Raw genomic sequence first — 17,731 nt, 5'->3', positions numbered from 1 at the left:
TGTTTTAACAACACTCTAAAAAAAATCATACATATTATCATTATGCATAGATCGTTTGCTTTTAAACAGATAATACGCTTACGTTTTGCCGGCAATATCCACCTATGTAGGTGGAGGAAACATATTCATATTGCACACGCTTTCTCTGCTATTCAATTGCGCAATAAATTTGCACTTTTACAAAGATTTTCTAATTTTGACTCAGCGTAGAAAACAGATTAGCGTCTCGCAGAAATTCAACCTTAGCACAGAGCGCGTACGGTATTGCCATGTTTTTTTTTCCCTTTTTATCAATCTTTTGAGGGAAGAAAGAAATGTATGTACAGGGGGAATTAAAAGAAATGCGAACAACGGAGCGCACAGCCTCCGATGCATGCTGCACCATCTGGCTGGAAAGTCCGCAAACTGCGCGCATGCGCACTTCTTCGAGAGCGTTTGAGACTGTAGCCTATATTTATGGGAAATGCTTGATGAAGAAGCGACTCCGGTCGTTTACTTTGAGGCACCTTTTCACGCTGCGTCGCCACTGAGCAGGTTGATCGTTGAAGGGCATCATGTTAGCTGCAATCAGCCTGCTGCGGGCTTGGCTCCCGAATGTAGTAGATAAGAGGATGCTCAGTGGCGACAGAGCATAGAAAGGCGCCTCAAAATAAATTACCCGCGTCGCTTCTTTATCAATTATTTCCCCTAACAGTAGGCCACACTCTCAAACGCTCTGAAAGAACTACGCATGCGCGCAGTTTACTGACAGTGCAGCGCCAGACGGTGCGGCATGCGTCGGAGGCTGTGGGCTCCTCTGTTCGCATTTCTTTTAATCCCCCCTGTACGTCCGCATTTTCCTGGCTTTTGCTGAGACAGGTTGTTGATGTGATATTAAGCATTGACTCTTCAACAAATTCCAGTCCTCCGTGTCCACCAGTTGGATCAGCTCCATCGCTCAACGTGGGTGAGTGCAACGTTTTTACCTCGTACTAATAACTGTCAGCTGTCTTCAGGATTATGGGCATTATGTAACGAGCAGCCTTTTAAAAAAATCATTATTAAAATAGATAATCGTCATTTCAATAAGTAGAAATTAGCAGGAGGCTTAAATTTTTTCTAACCAAACCACGAAGTCTGCCATTTTTTTCCAGGCCCTGTAGGGGGTGGGGAGGGGCCTAAGCCCGGTGGTCCCGGTTCATTTGAGCCATTTGAACCCTCGATGATTCGCCCCTGACGGGGCACGAGGGACGAGTGCGGACTGAATCGATTAAACGTGCTGGACAAATCCAGGGCCGGTTTCTTCAAGGAGATTAATTTACTCCTTGCCCGGTTATTATTAACTCTAAACATACCACAGACATATCGCACTGTAAACATACAAAAGTACGGAGGGAAGTAGCGGAGCACAGCTTAGTACGACGTGCATAAAATGTTCACGATGAAGTGAAATGCGCAACAGCGACTGGGAAACTATTTTTTCTTGCGTCAAATTTCGCGCGTCTTCTCGGTGCTGTGACGTCAGACTTTCACCGGGCGGTGTCACGTGACCGGACGTTTCCGTACGCGAACTCAAAAAACATAAAAAACTTCAGGGAGAAGGCATGGCGACAAGGATGGCGCCTAGGCTGTGCTACAGTGTATTAGAAGTTTTGTGTTAAAGCCTTCCGCTTACACCTGAGGCAATGGCAAAGATAATTAGAGCAACAGGTAAGGAAGAGTGCAAATTAGCAATGCATAACAGAGGCTGTGCATACCTACGGCCGTTCTTTCCGCTCAAAACGGACATGTTGCAACGACGCGGGCAAAGCCGGCTTTGTGCGATTCTTCTGCCAACGTGCGTGCGCAGGTAAGTAGATGTGTCTCGTTTTTGTATTGTTATGGACATTCACCGAAGTTTTCGCTTGTGTTTTGGGGTCCCATGAAGACGACTGCCTACATTTTATGGTTTTGAAGTCGATAGCTTCAAAGTATGCGTGGCGGTAAACTTGTGGGCGCGAAATTCTAATACGTGCTTTGCCAAGTGAGCATTGACGCTAGCCGTGCTTGCGTGAAGTTATCAACCTCATTTAGAAGATTGAGGGAAGAGCAGTTCTGATAACAAATGGCAAGGATCTAGGCTTCGCGCAGAGCGCACATGAAGTGCAAAATTTCTTGCAAGTTTGGTAAGTTACAAGGGCATCTTCTGAAATACTCGGGGCATTTGAAGCTTGACAACGTAAAGTAAACATGCTGCCGGGTTACTTTTTGTTCTTTTTTTGCTGCGTGCGCTTCTTGTGCGAGTCCTGACATTTCCGGTCGATGTTTATCGTGCTTGAGTGGCAAGTCGTGGCGAAAGCTTGTCCGAAACTCTTCGCAACTTTGAATGTGGTTGCGTATTCGGGGGATGATGGAATATTGCCGTTTTTTGCACAGCTCTGTAGCGGACAGCCGCTGGCATGGTAGTTGTAGCTGGTGAGATTTGAGTCTGTTTTGGTAGTCTCTCGTTGACTCTGCGCACGCATCTTTTCATGTTATTATAAAGTGACCATGAGGAAAGGGAGGGTAAGAACGTAGCGCATAGCTTAAACACAGTTTACACTTTTCATTGCTCATCTGCCCCATGCAGACTTTCTTATTCTCTGGGTTGTCTCCTGGCCAACGATTAGTACTTCTTGCTGGAGTGAATTGGCCTTAGCAGTTCTTCATTTTTGCTAATGTGTCCGTAGTACTGATCACGCGTCATGTGCACATTCACCTTGAGCAACAGCATTGCTTTTAAGTGTGGCCATGTGAAGGTGCATCTTCTCCGCAGTTTATATCTTCTTCATCAAGGAAAACACCCTTTCCACTGGTGCGTTTGGGCCTGGCAAGCACATGGCGTACTCGATGATTGCCTTGATGTTGTTGCAAGGCCCGTCATTGGTCACAAAGTGCTGAAGCATGTCCACCCACCGCTCTCCAACCCGTTTCTTTTGACTCTTCCACTCCTCCAGCTTTCCGGTCGTGAGGTATCGTGAAACGTTTCAGGCCTCATCAAATAAAGTGTTCCCATCAATAGAGATGAGTGACCTGCGAGGTTATGAGCTGCTCACTTCTCTACACATCATCCCATAGCGGTGCTGACTCGAGAGAAGCCCACGAGAGATTACTAATCAAATCAAACTGACTGCACCAACGCTCGAGATATGACGCGTTGGTCTGGTAGAGCTTCTTTGCAATGTCGGGTACCAATCCTCTTCGCACTCCTACTTGTTCCTCGAGTGACGTTATCCTTGAACACACACTTAATGGCAAGAATGCCTGCTGGCTGCAGCCTGTCTTGGACTTTAGTGCGCAGCTGGTTCAGGGCTTTGTGGACTTCAATTGCAGTTTTTGCGTCTCCTTCAATCTGCAACACAGTCACTTGGAACATAGCAGCTTGGCTGTGTAGGGAGTAGAACGAGAGTTCTCCATTTGCATCTTCAAAAAAATGTCTTGATCAGAGGGGCATTTGTTTATCGACAAAAAGTATGCCTTCAATGCTGGGAAGAGCTTGACAACCCTCTCAACAGCTGGCATCGATGCCAACCACGTGGGCTTGCTGTAGCCCCAAAGTCGCTGGTACTCCACTGACGCGAAGTCGCAAAACTATTTGAACGATCCTACCCTCACTGTAGAGATGTAAAAGCAGAAGTAGATCTTAACAGTCATAGCTTCGATGTCAAGTGGCCGGCAGTCAGCGGCAGTCTGGATGGTGTTGTGGATTATGTGCGCTGTGCAGCCAACCCCGATGATCTTTTGAGGCAAAGCATTGTGCATTGTTGAGAAGATGTTGTTCGTGCCATTCCGCACGGCACCACCAAAGTTGCAGTTGGCATTGTCAGCGCTAAAAGCAGCCAACTTTCAACGCAATGTTGTTGGTTTCCAGCGTGTGTATTATGTATTGGCTCAGCATGATGGAAGTTTCACCCGGCAAGGTGTTGACATCCAGTAGCTTCACTTGCACTCCGGCGGAAGAGCTGAAGTAGCGGATCATTATGGGAAACACCTTCAAATCCTTGTGGTTTGATGCATCAGCAAACACCGAGATGAATTTTGTACCCTACCCTGCAGTCAGCGTTCAACTCATCTGCTGCAGAAGAGGCAAGCACGTTTAAAGCCATCGCTTCATCCTTTGTGAGGGCACGGAAGAACTTCTCATCAAAAAGCATCTGCAGAAGTTTTGAGGTGCTGTCCATTGAACGGGAGCTTTGGTTGTGGGCGACAGTGTGAAATGCAAACACGCCCTCGGAAACTGCGAGCTTTAGCTCCTGTTCAGCAGCGTACTCTCGCCTAAAAAACTTCGTCAGTGCACTGGATGACGCAGCGGCTGACACTGTTCGCCTGTGCTTCTTGGTGCCAGTGTGTTGAACAATGTCAAACTGTCCCCTATGGGCGATGATAAGTCGGGTCCGCATTTATCGCAGCGGACATCGTACTCCGACTTCATCTTCTTTAAAAATGGGAACTCCCTGTGTAGTTCGTTGTTGAAATTGCACTTCCGCTTCACCATTGTCGTTAGCGTAATACAGAAGCATTAAAACTAACACCGTGTGGTTCGGTCAATCCAGCGTGACAAACCTCGGAAAGTGTGGTGAACCAACAAAGCGAGGACAAAACGAGCAGACAAGCTTGAGATCTGGTTTTGACTTTGGCTTTGCTTGACTTTGGCCGATAGACAATTGTACGGCACGAAGGGAGGGTATGCACGGTGTAAACTCTTAATATTTCAACAATGAAAGTAACAAAGAACACACTATAAAGACAGATCTCGCATCTGTCCCAATTTAATATTTTAAATGAAAAAGACGCGAGTGGCGGCTTGCGGGCAAGCTGGCTGCCCGCGACTGTGAACCTGCTGGCTATGGAAATTGTTACGCGCCTTCTATACTTTCGGCCGAAACGCCGTTCCATAGCAGAGTTCCAGGACAGCGGGACCACAGCGGCAAATCCGGGACACGTCCCGCCTTAATCGGATGTCTGGTCACTTTATGTAATAATATTAGGGCTCTCTCACTAGTACTCGCCTGCCATATACTATTTTAATTCGGTGTTGTGTCCAAGTATGATGCCGCGAACCATACATTGGGTTTGTTTATTTGTGTTTTGCTTTTACCGCCCGGCTGCGCCGGTCTGTGTTATCTCTGCGCCAAGGGAAGCGCGTGTTCCATTCTTTCTTTCTGTGCCGCATGTGTTATCTGTCGTGATAGGGAGAGCATTCCGAACTAACGGGAACAGCCCAGAATAATCTTCTTGGATCTACTATGTTCTCGATGTGAATCGATGTTTCGAGAACCACGCTCGCCGAAAGATAAAAGGCCTGCAGTGCGGACGCCGGGGCATTCGATTCGACGACACTCGCCTGTGCAAGTCACTTTGTTGACCGCTGACGACAATATCTTTGTGAGTGATCCTCGAAAATTTGGGGGGAGGGGTACTGACATCAGAGGGAGACTTGTAGGTGGGGCCCCATGTCACTTAGGACAAGCTCCACGCTGTGTCCACAGAACGTAACCACCTTTTGAAAGAAGGCTTAGCATTATCTCTGTAGTCATGCAATACGGGAGCCCACCCAGCAGATTGTAAGGGAATGTGTCAAGTACTGGGCATACGTGCTTGAAGATTTCAAAACACTCCGTTCGCATTTCAGGACTCTGCTTGAGCCAAGTCAAGACAGCCTTGAACAGAAACTCCTCGTTTTGTACGCCCTCCTCTCTCTACTGAGTCAACCTTTAAAGTGAGTTTTGCCTCCCCCACGGGGCCTACAAGTTTTCCATTGATATCCCTCGTGATGGCTGTAGTCGGGTGCATTGCCAAGCCCAAATAGGCCAAAAAACTCCTTGAAACAATATTAACTGACACCCCTCTGTCAGTCATCATCACGGTGCGTTTGCCACGGACCAAAATAGAAGCAGTGGTGACGTGCGAGTGAGTAGCTTACTTTGTGCTAAAAGAGCTGCCTTGGGTTGTGCTCCTGAATCCCGGTCTCTTAGCTTCCCTACTTGTACGATGGAGCCCTGTCTTCTGTTTGGGGCTGATATCACTGTCACATAATGTGGCCAGCTGGACCATACTAGAAACAACAGTTGTCTTACTGGTTTCTTGATTGGCGGTGTGGGAACCTATGATATGGGGGCTGTGATAATCTTTCAATGGCGTCTTTGAGTGCTTTCACGCTTTTTCGAGTGCCCAAACATTTGTGCAGGCTGCTGCTGTCGCTCCTGGAGCAGGATATACGTCCAGTCCGGGACGTGCTCTCTGGTGAAATCCTGGTGGAGAGCCTCCTGCCAGCGCTGCCAACTGTCCACCATTGGTGTTGCTGATGGCTCACGCAAAACTGAGCTGTACCAATGGCAAGCTTCGTCTTTAAAGGTGAATGTGAGGTTGCTCGGCTTTTGCGTATCCAGCCAATTTAGTGGCACTGCATATATCTCGTAAAAGCAATTCCTGTCTTCTATGTCCTCGTTTGCCTTGCCTCTAAAAGAGGACGGGTCTGTATGGCTGCATTTCATTCGGGGTAGTGCTCATTTCACAAATGATAGTGTGGCTCCTTAATACCAGCTTAACACTTCTTAACAGCTTAACACTTCTAGCCGCCTTGAACCGCTTATTCAAGCTTTTCAGTTACTCGTCCAGTTCTTGGTCTCACCGCTTTGCAGCAGGGTGGGTGGGTGCTGAGGAGTTGTTGACACAGGACTGAACTCGTGTGTGGCGGTCGCGGTGTTGCTGCGCGCGTGATCTTCTCCCGTCTGCCATGGTAGGAGGGTATCCCGCACCTACACCACTTGTCGCGGGTAAATATTGGGTACTCGGGAGTATAGGCACAAAGGAGAAAACGACACTTCAGTTAGCGCATTCTACTCGTTAATGCATTGTTGGCTGGCCATGTGTATTTATTAGAAAACAAAACAGTACTCTTGGACAAGTTTCACATGGCTACATCAGCGACTGTGACTTCAACAGTGATGAGTGAAGCGTGCTTGAAGTTAAGCATCAAACACCAAATAACCAAGTGTAGTGCCTTGTTCACATTTTGTGTTTTGCCTCTTTCACGTTTCCTGAGATGTTCTTTGTCAGCAAGGCGGTACGGTGTTGTAGCAATGTCACACACTGTACACGCAGTACACTGTACACTGTTGCACAGTGTGGGCTGTACACACTGTCAGTGTTGCAGCAAGTTACACAATGTCATAGCCGAGGGTCCGGGTATGGGGTGCTTCACCGCATCAGATCACAATTGATGAGCCTGCGCAAGAAGCAGTGAGAAGATGCATATACAAATGGTGTTACCTGTGTCGGTGTGTGTGTTTCCGATTAATGTGTTGGAACAGCCTTACATAGGGTCTCAGGGCCTTCGTTTGGGGTCTTTCACTGTAACTGCACGAACCAATCACAGCGCAGACATCATGTGTGCAAGGCATTGATTGCGGGGCCCTTTGAGGTCTCTGGAAGCGGACCGACGGCAAAAGATGTGGAGAGGTTGCCGACCCCTCATGTCTTCAAGGCTCGCCAGATGTGTGGGATCATTTTCATTATTCTGCAGTAGTTTGCACCTTGTCGCCCGCCTCCTCCCCTGAGTTCCCATAAAGATGCTTCCTTGGCTTTTGAGGGGCTTTCGGCGTGTGAAAATGGTCACAGCGTGCTTTGGGGCAATTCCACAAGCCGTCCGGAATACACACACAATGTAGCACTTCAGGAGTCTCCAAGGTGGGGTAGTGAGGGCACATGCATGCGAGGGCGCATGCTGTGGTCGGGAGCATTGTCTGTTGAGGCCATGTGATGAAGTGTGGCTTGCATGGCCTTCCTCATTTTTGGCAGGCCATCAGTGTGGCTCCAGAGGGCATGGCCATAGTAGCTTGCGATTTTTCTTATTTTTTGGTTTGTGAGCTTTTCTCGGCCCCCAAGCATTTCACCCGGGGCCTTCTTTTCACATCCGCTTCACAAGGAAGTGGTCATACGCTTGCACGCATGATTAATACATTCGTTCTGTATGGGGATGAACCCACAAACGCTTCTTCCTTCAAGGCATGCATTATGCAGCTATCGCCATCAGACAACACGGTTGTATAACACAGGCCATTCTTGGAGAGTGAATTCTTGAACGTGATAAGGGAACTTACGCGCGTTCTACGCAACAGTCAATGTTTTTTTTTTTTTTTTTTTTTTTTTGACACTTGTGCTCTGCCGGCCAGTCCCAGGTTTGCGTCCTACGGCACACCCGAGGCAGAAGTTTGGTGACAGTCTAGGATCAATCACCAAGCCCATGTGCAGTTCAATTATGCAGCACACTCCAATGTGGTATGACTGTCCCTGAGTCGTCCACGTGCCATCGAAGGTCACGTCAATGTGTTTTGGCAGCCGTGCGAGCTTTCTGTGCAAGTCCTTGATAATGTCCACACTATCAGCTTGAGAGGCTAGTGCTGCAATGTCCTTACAAGGCTGAACCATTTTCCTCTAGTTTGCTTGAAACTAGGTGTGTGCAAATGCCGAATAGTAACGATTGAATCATGGACAGTTAAACTTCATTATGTTGAAATTGAAGGGACGCCACGATTTGCTCGTTATATACAATATTTCTTTACAGCCGTAGCCGACATTTACTGCAAATATTATGCATTGTAGTTACCTAAAACAAAAAGCGTGCGAAAGAGCGTCTCGCCGCACGTGTTGAGTAGTGTTTTCTTTGTCGAAAACAGTACGGAAAACCGCAGGCGTGAACTTGCCTTTAGATATTAGCGAGTTCCCGCTCGACTGCGCGTAACTTAATGGGGCGGCTGGTGCCGCGTGCGCAGGAGATCGCCAAGGAACGATGCGAACAGTGTTGGGTTCACTTGAAGAACTGTTTATTATACGCACAGGTATACACTACTGAAAGAGGGTAAGGGCACGAACAAAGAGGAGAGTCTCGGTGCCTCAAATGGCGATGGTTGGCGTCGGTTCGTCTGCAAGCGCGCACACATGTAAACACACGTCGCTCGCTGGCGCCGCACCGTCCGGGGGTCTGTGGCACTTCGGATGCGCCGCATGGTGTAAACAGCGGCCGCTTTTCGTTCCGATCCTCGTCTTCGGTTACTTGATCCGGGGCCTCCAAAGTCCTCCCGAGCTCTTCCCCGTCAGCGACGTGTAAACTTTAGACACGCCTTCCGAAAACAGAGGAATTCTTAACAGCACGGCAGTACTCGGTAAAATAAACACATTCCGGAGGTAAAAAGGAAAATTCACGAACTTACTTTATTGCAGTTCAAAAGTCGTATTTCAAACAGACTTAGCTGCGAAGAAGTCCGTATTTGATGTTGATGCACCTTCCTGATGCGAGCGATGGCTTGCTCATCTGCGGCCGCTATGTTCACGCCATCTTCGCTGCCCTCGTCGGCGCCGAAGTAGCGGCGCATGCATCTTCTGCCTCCGGCGCCGTCGGCACATTATTCTCCCATTTGTTGACAGATTCATCGTCGCTGTTCTCGTCCGATTGGTTGACAGCGCACACGATGCCATCATCCGCGAGCTGTTCCGTAGCCACCACTTCCGAGTCCGCACTCACATAGACGCAAAACGACTCTGTCAGGCATAACACCGGCGTCACGAAGGGCCGTCCATGACGCTGAGACCTCTTCTGATGTGGCGAAACCATCGGGCAGAGCGGGCCCGTCTAACCGCTTGTAGCTGGCGTCTGGTGCGGTGGCAAATGAGGCGGGCCGAAAGCAATGTGCGATCGTGGTCGCCGTCACACTCATCCACGCTGCTTGCAGCATCTCGATTGCAGCATACAAGTCAACATCGGTGTCCCGCTTCATCCTCATGTTGAGCAGGAGACGGTCGATCACGCGCTTGCTGTAACCTGCCTTCAGCGACATAATCACGCCTTGATCAAGCAGTTGTATTCCTGTTGTGCAGTTGGGAGGGAGGAACAGCAGCTCGGATGTTTTGGAGCACAGCAGCTGTGTGGTGGGCGGTACGGTTATCCAAAACAAGGCCCACCTTGCGGTTCTCCTTTGTCAGCTTCTCGTCCCATTCGCAAAGCCATTTTGCAAAAATCTCCCTGGTCATCCAGCCTTTGCAGTTGGCAGTGTACTCGACTGGGAGCTTCCTCTTCTGCCTAAAACAGCGGGGGGATGCACTTTTGCAAATTACGAAAACTGGCAGCTTCTCGGAACTGTCCATGTTAGCACAAAGTAGCACCGTGATCCAGAGCTTACTTTGTTTACCGCCATGGCATGGCTCGCCTTTAAGGGGGGACACTGGTCTTAAACCTATTTTATTTGTTTTTTCGCCAACTGCAATGAAACTTGGATTCCTGGTGTAGTTTGCTGTGCTGATCTCAAATCGGCATTTATTTTGTTTCTGTGCCAATTCATTTTTGGCGTGATCAGTAGAAAAAAGCTTAACTAACTGAAACTTTGGCCATGTGGCCTCCCTTATTTCAATGCTATTCCAATCAATTCAACAATCAGTAGTCACGTCTGAAGGACTTTATTGCAGGTTGAGGTACCTGCCTGCCACCTGCAGCATCTCGATTTCCATTTCACATCGGAGATGTGCAGAGCACTGGCGATGTTTGCTTGCCACAAGCATTCCGAAGTGCTCAGAAGCATCTATCTCTTTGCTGGCCATTTGCCCTAGCAGGTTGATTTCCCTGTCAAATGGCCTCTCCAGCCACCTCTTGGTTTGCTTGGCACGGCTGGTGCTTGGTCCTGGTGGAGTGACGCTTGGTCCTGGCGCAGTGATGGTACCTCCTGGCGCACTGATGCCTGCTTCTGGCACGTTCTGTGGCACCGGTGCAGCCAAAGGGCTGTTGTCGGGTGTGCCTTCATCATACAGGCCGTAGAGAATGCTCTCCGCATCCGAGAGGCCATGGCTGGCATCCTCTTGTGGGCGGGAGCTTGGTCGGCATGTGCGGGGTGTACTTGGAGTCCTGTTCAGGTTCCCGCTGGTCCTGCACAAATTTTGTACACTATGCGGTATTTGGTCAATGCTTTGGGTATGTTTGATCGTTCCATGAATTTATGCAACGTTTTTTCTTGCATTTCCAGAATTTGCTGGTGTGAGAACAATGCATGAAAATAATCTGCTCAGAAGTTTGGGGGCCAACAGTGCAGAGGTGTCAATAACGGTTTCACTGTTTTTTGCACAGTGGTGTGTCTTTGTCTTTGCACAGCAGTCCAATGACGAATCCAACGCATTTATTTCGAAATAGAGATATTGAAATACCCCCATTATGTTTCTTTGTAAAAAAGAAAAGGAAGAGGCTATCAACACAGATTTCGATGCAGGAATCACTGGTTCATTTTAAAGATTATGACAGACTATGTCAGTGTGAACCGTGCATTATATTTACGTATTCAAATTTTCAAGCAAATTCAATGGCTCCAGTGTTTACGTCCACTGCTTCGTTCCACTGAGCACCAAGCGCAAGTTACTGGCTGTGCTCCTATCTCCCGGCCAACTAAAGCGCTGTAAGCGGGGCCGCTAGTGGAAGCGCTCTCTCGTTGTCCGTTGACAGCAAGTGAACGCCGTGTTTGGTGACGCCGTAGCAGCGGTGCATTTGCGTTTAGAAAAATGCCGGTTCGTCGTACCGTCTCTGTGGCTTCGCCAGCTGTGTCGACTGGAGGGCTGTGCAATTCAAGGACCCCCTGCCACCCGCACGCATCTGTGGCCTCTGCGGCTTCGTCCCGGACAAGATAGCTGTCCTGCCCTGCTCCCACCTGCTCTGTGAGTCCTGCCTGCAAGGTTGTGCGGACGGCGATGTCTGCGGCTGCCCCATGGATGAGACAACGTTCCAGGTGGATGCCGAGATCTCCTGGATCACGCCCCCCTTGCACCACTTGTTGGAAGTACAGGTTTCCGGCTGGAATGCAGACAATGCTTGCACTTTCGAAGGTACTGCCGGAGAGCTCCTCGGGCACTTTGAGGGAGAATGCAGCTACCACGCTGCCATCTGCCCCCGTTGTCTGGACAAAGTGCTCCGCACTTTTGAACGCACTTTTTTTCCCGCAAAACGGAAGCAAAGTTGGGGGTGGGTTTATTACGCGGGGTAATTTTCCGAAAACTTTTTCGGTATGATCAAGAAGGGCCACAAAGAAAAAAAAAATGATTAGACAAGCTACCTTTTGCAGTAAATACAAGTGCACACAATTAGCAAGCAAGCCGAGTTTTATTGCACTGCACTGTCTTTGTTTCTCGGGGATTCACTCTTCGTCCGAGTCGCTAGAGCCGTCATCCAGGTCGCTGGCCACTTCCGAGTTGCACTCCCACAACTGGTCGTCTTCGCTGCCGTCCATTGCATTTGAGATTCCAGTTTTCTTGAAACTTTTGGCGATCAAATCATGTGGCAGCGAGCACCAAGCCTCCAAGACCCAGGAGCATACGAGTTCGACGGACGGCCTCTTAATCTTGGCGGTCGGCGTCAAGGTGTGCCCTCCTTGGGCCATCCAGTCGGTGTACAGTCGACGCACACTGTCCTTAAAGGGCTTGTTCACGGAAACGTCAAGGGGCTGCAGCACCGAAGTGAGTCCACCAGGAATGATGGCGATCTCGGTGCGCAGCTCCTGGAGTTCCCGCCGCACGTTCTCTCCCAGGTGGCCGCGAAAACTGCCCAGCACGAGGAGAGACGGAAGCAGCAGGGTGCCAGGTCGCCGTCCCCAGACAGTACGGACCCAGTCCACCATTAGGTCGGCCGACATCCATCCTTTTTCTTGAGCACGTACATGTATCCCGCACTGAAAGTTCACCTTCCGCACAGTTTTTCTTTTGAATATCACATACGGTGGCAACTTCCTGCCGTCTGCCGTGATGGCCAGCATTACTGTAAAGTGCTGCTTCTCGGCGCCTGTCGTTTTGACGAGCACACTATGTGCCCCTTTTTGCTCGACTGTCCTGCTCATTGGCATGTCGAAGTTAACCGGCGTCTGGTCGGCGTTCCCGATTTGCGACAGGACAAACTGTCGGTCCCGCCGCAGGCGGATCACAAACTTGTGCAAGTCCACAATCTTTTGTTTGTGGACTTTCACCGGCCACGAGCTGGGGCGGGGAGGGGGCGACGAGCTCCAGCAGCAGCACGCCATCTGCCTTCCTCACCACACTGCTCACCGCCACCCCACAGTCACAATGGGCCAGGATCTCATCCGTTCGCAGGCGAGGCTCAACCCCAAAAACAAGGCCGCAACTCGTGCCTCGTTTCGCGGGGCGGCCGGCGTGGACAGCTATGCCAGCTATGCACTGTGTGGCCAAAAGTGCAGCCAGGCACGCGTCCGTTTCGGCGTCGGCCACCACCACGTTCAAACGGGTGTTCACCCTCACCTGGGAAACTCCGGAGGTGGCGGCGAGCTCCCGGGCGATGGCCTCCCTTGATGTGGCCAGGAAGGAAGCAGCCCGGTCAGCAGGACGGAAGAGGCAGGTGCCGGCGGCCGGCAGCGCGATCGGGCGCCGCGCAGCCAGTTTCCTGGCCTTCCGTTTGGCTCCCTGGCTCCTCTGGGTGACCCACTGCCCCTCCTGATGCTGGCCAGGAAGTTTGGAAGGCGTGGGGCCACCCGAAAGGCCGCCGCAGGCCACCGCGTGCGTGAGCGCCGAACCGGGAGGCGGTTTGTTGCCTTTTCAGATTGGACTGGTGTCTCAACAGCTTTCGCTATGTGTCCATCATCATTTCAGTGACGACAACCCCAGGCAACTTCCTCCAAGAGCCCGAAGGCTCCCGAATGTTTTTTGATTTGGGGCTGCCGGCCCTACCCGGGCAAGGGGGGGGGCGATGGGCTAATCAGAGTCCCGAGGGAATTCTGCTCGCCACACGCCCTGGCGTCTTCGTCCTGTGTCTAGTAGAGGACAGTGAGGTGCGAGTCTGCAATGGAAAAGATCCTGTTAGGGCTGCACCACTTGCGGGTAAATTCGAACTTGTTCAGCGTCTGCTGCTCCCTCCGCAGGTGCAGCCACAGCTCTGTGCGTACTCGCTCCCTCAGGGCCTCCACTGCAGGGGTCTCGCCTCCGTGGGCTGCTGTGCACTGGTCTCGCCATACCTGGTAAGAAATCTCAACCAGGCAGAGCACAAACTGATTAGTAGCCTCTTTAGGTTGGGGGTTCAGGTATCGGACTGTCCTATATTCTATGTCCCGCAAGCCGAAGAGTTCGGCTAGGCGGGCGAGCAGGGTTCGGGGGAAGCGGCAGGAGTGGAAGGTGTGTGGGGTGTCCTCCACATTGTTGCACAGTGGACACACCCGGCGGCCGCAAGTGGTGCGCTTGAATGCCCGGCTGCGGAATGGGAGAGCCCCTCTCACGAACGGGTACATAAACGAGGCACGGCGGCTATCAAGAAAAGCGGCAGTTATCATAGACCAGGACGGTTTAGCAGACGAGAGTTCGTACTGGCGAAGATGGGGGAGGAGGCTGGGGGTCAGGGCTTCCACCAGGTCCTTCAAGGGAGTGCCAAGCAGGTCGAACCCTGGTTTCACGCGGAGCAGATCCTCCAGGGTCCGCGCTGCATCCCCATAGAACGGTAGTGGTGACCCTGCCCTGGCAATACTGTTGGGAAGGGTGCTTTGTGAGAAAACTTTAAGGCGGGTACTGAGGAAGTAGGTCGTGAAAAGCTTAGTCAGGGCTACGTCGCAGTTAACGGCCACCTGCGTCCAGCGAATGTGGAGTGCAGTGGCCATGACTGAGAAGTTGGGAATTCCCAAACCTCCCTTATCTCTAGGAAGTCTCAGTACATCGCGCTTTATCTGCTCACCCTTCCCACTCCAGAGGAAGCGGAAGATGACTGAATCAAGCCGCTTCTGCAGGGCGGTGGGGACGGACATGACAGTGGCCACGTACGTCAGCACCGAGAACAAAAGCGACCGGACAATGTTTGCCTGAGCGGTTAGTGGGCACAGGAATTTTCCGTACTCCGCAACTCTGCTGTCCAGAGTGTTCGTCGCTGTTGTCGAGTTCGATGCTGCAGTGCCCTGGTGGTTAAAAAGATAACCGAGGATCTTGATTTGAGGGACAACCTGGAGCCCCGCTACCTGTGCTGATGGAGGTGTCCCCCCCAAACAGAGGACTTTGGTCTTTGAGCGGTTGAGTCGCGCCCCGCAGGCCCGGCAGTACACCTCCATGACAGCCAAAACCCTCTCAAGAGAGGTTTCGTCTGGGACTGCCTTGGAGAGGTCATCTGCATAGGCAAACAGCGGGACGTCGCTCGCGACCCCCCCAGGTAGCGGGAAACGACCAATCTCTGAATCTCTGGCGAGCCGTTGTAGTAAAGGCTCGATCGCGAGGACGTACAGGGCGGGGAACAGGGGACAGCCCTGCCGGACACCACGCTCAATCCTGATGTCCTCCGACACTCGCCCGTTTACCACAACGGCGGACACTGGCTGGCTGTATAGAGCGCGCACCATATTTACAAAGTCTGTGCCCAGGCCCGCCCGCTCGAGTGTCTCGAACAGGAAGGCATGGGCAACGCGGTCGAAAGCCCTCTCCTGGTCGAAGGAGCACACCATGCCGGGTAGCTGGCGCTGCTCCGCCCAGGTGAAAAGGTCGCGCAGGGCCAGTCCGTGCAGTTGCGCAGACCGGCCGAGAACACAGCAGGTTTGGTAGGACCCTACCACCTCATCCAGTGTCGGTGTTAGGCGGCTGGCTAGGCACTTCGCCACGAGCTTGTAGTCTGCATTAAGGAGGGTGATGGGCCGCCACGCACGGAGATCTGTGCGTCTTGCCTCGTCCTTCCAAAGTAGGACGATCAGGCCCTTGGAGAGCGACCTGGGCAGCCCACCTCTGCTCATCGCCCGGTTCACCATGGCGGCAAACGGCACGGCAAGCAACCCCCAAAACTTGACGTAAAACTCTACGGGAAGGCCGTCGGGACCCGGGCTTCTGCCAGTGCTGGCGCTCTTGAGAGCACCTAGCAACTCGTCTGGGTGGATGGGGCCTCCCGCTATGTTTGGCGGCTCGTTTGGCGGATCCAGAGGGCAGAGGTGAGGAGAGGTCTCCTCCCGCCCGTACAGCCTCGCATAGAAATCTCTGGTGACCGAGGGAACGCGCTCCAGGTGCTCTATAGTGTCCCCAGAGGCTGGGTCGAGCACTGCAGAGAGCGACACGTGCTTCCTCGCGAGGCGCTTGCGCAGCAGCTGGCGCGAGCACCAGCTCTCCATCTGCCATCGCTCGGCACGGGCCACTGCTCGCAGGCCGTCCCACCTCTGTTTCAGTAGTTTCCGCAGTCTTTTGCGTAACGTGGACAACGCCGCCGTGACCCCAGGGCCGCACGACAAAGGCTTGGAGAAGAGCAGGATGGCATCCGGGACGGCTCGGATTTCCTGAAACTCCTCCCTCCTTTTCCGCTTGGATGCGGCTATGAGGGAGGCGCGAACCCTTTCTTTCAGCGCGTCCCACTCATCACCGTTGATGTCCGCACCGGCTAGGGGCCTGAGGAGCCCCTGCACCTCAGCCACCACCTCGGGATCCTTGAGGAGCCTGGGGTTCAACTTCCAGGGTCCTTTGCATCGCGGAGCCCAGTTGGGATCCACGATACGCGTGACCAGAAGCTTGTGATCGGAGAGGGCCTTGGGAACGACACGCACAGAGTGCAGACACGCAGAAAGTGACTGCGAGACGTAGACCTGATCGATGCGGCTCTTCAAGCCATGGCCCGTCCAGATGAAACCTGGCTGGTTGGGCCGCAGCAGGTGCCAGGCATCTACTAGGTCCAGCTCCCCTACCAGGGCACGCAAAGCTTGCGCCCTGGCGCGGTCGGGACCTTGGCACACCCTACGGCCTTGGGCCCGTCTCTGATCCGACACATGGAGTACACAGTTAAAGTCCCCGGCTAGTACTAGCCTAGTTGGGCCCACTAGCTCACTGTCCAGGTCCTGAAAGAATTGCTCCTGCCCACACTGCCGGTTCGGGGCATACACGTTGACAACGCGCACACCCGAGTCCAAGTCAGTGACGAGCAGGCGACCACACGAGTCTCGCATGTAGCGCGACACCGAGCCCGCAAAGGATGGCAACAAAATGGTCGCCACCCCGCGTGAGTGCTGGGAGCTCCAGTACGAGCGCGTACCGTGTGTCGAATCGAACCATCGGACCTGATCTAGTTTATGAATGTAGGTTTCCTGAAGGAGGAGAATATCTAAGTTAGAAGATTTGGCCAGTTCTAAGAGAGCTGCCTGCTTATGTGCGGAGGAGAATCCGCGACAATTTAGTGTGCCAATCCTGAGGGAGAAGGACATCGGTGGAAGGGGTAGGAAGGGGGAGGCGGAAGATTAAGCAGGCTGAGGGAAGACGGGGGGAAGGGACAGGGTTTCGGACCTGGGAGTGAGCAGCGGCCCGGCTAGGTAGACTCGTACAATGTATCGGACATGACAGAGCAGATGCACTGCTGCTGCCCACAGTTTGAGCACTCAGAATCTGAGTGAGAGGAGCCCGTGGATGGCACGGTTGTGCTCTCATGGCGGCTCTCCTCAGAATCGGAGGACAGATTTGTGTACCGATTGGCGAGCAGAACAGGCTCGGGGCTAGGATCCGCAGGCGGGCCCTTGAGGTTCCGCGTGCGTTTCTTTTGGCCCGGGCGGGTCCGCAGACTGGTTTGCCAGTCGCGCTTGGGCGATGGCGGTGCAGTCGCCTCTTGGAGAGGTTCCTCACCTACGCTGGTTTCTCGGGGGGCGCTGTTCTCTGGAGGGGGGGCCGCGGGTCCCTGCTCCTCCAGAGCGTCCTCGACTGCTGCAACCGGGGCTACGGCATCAGGAGGGGTGGGGGTGGACCCGGATGACCCGTCGGTCGCACCCTC

The 17,731-nt window shown here is 52.3% G+C and overlaps 1 long non-coding RNA gene and 1 pseudogene across 1 annotated transcript; one reads left to right on the top strand and one right to left on the bottom strand.

Moving 5' to 3' along the window:
- The first annotated feature begins 954 nt into the window (after positions 1-954).
- LOC144138736 (uncharacterized) lies at positions 955-10,799 on the top strand. The gene is made up of 3 exons (XR_013315952.1): positions 955-1,828; positions 5,630-5,716; positions 6,185-10,799. It is a non-coding gene; the product is annotated as an uncharacterized LOC144138736 (long non-coding RNA).
- On the bottom strand, positions 1,823-5,186 carry LOC144138735 (uncharacterized; annotated as a pseudogene).
- Positions 10,800-17,731: the final 6,932 nt, after the last annotated feature.

Source organism: Haemaphysalis longicornis, unplaced genomic scaffold (genome assembly GCF_048455015.1).
Source record: "Haemaphysalis longicornis isolate Haplotype H1 unplaced genomic scaffold, Haemaphysalis longicornis Haplotype H1 scaffold_5, whole genome shotgun sequence".
NCBI lineage: Eukaryota > Metazoa > Arthropoda > Arachnida > Ixodida > Ixodidae > Haemaphysalis > Haemaphysalis longicornis.
Note: the sequence above shows the minus strand (reverse complement) of the source record. Positions and strands in the feature narration are given on the sequence as shown.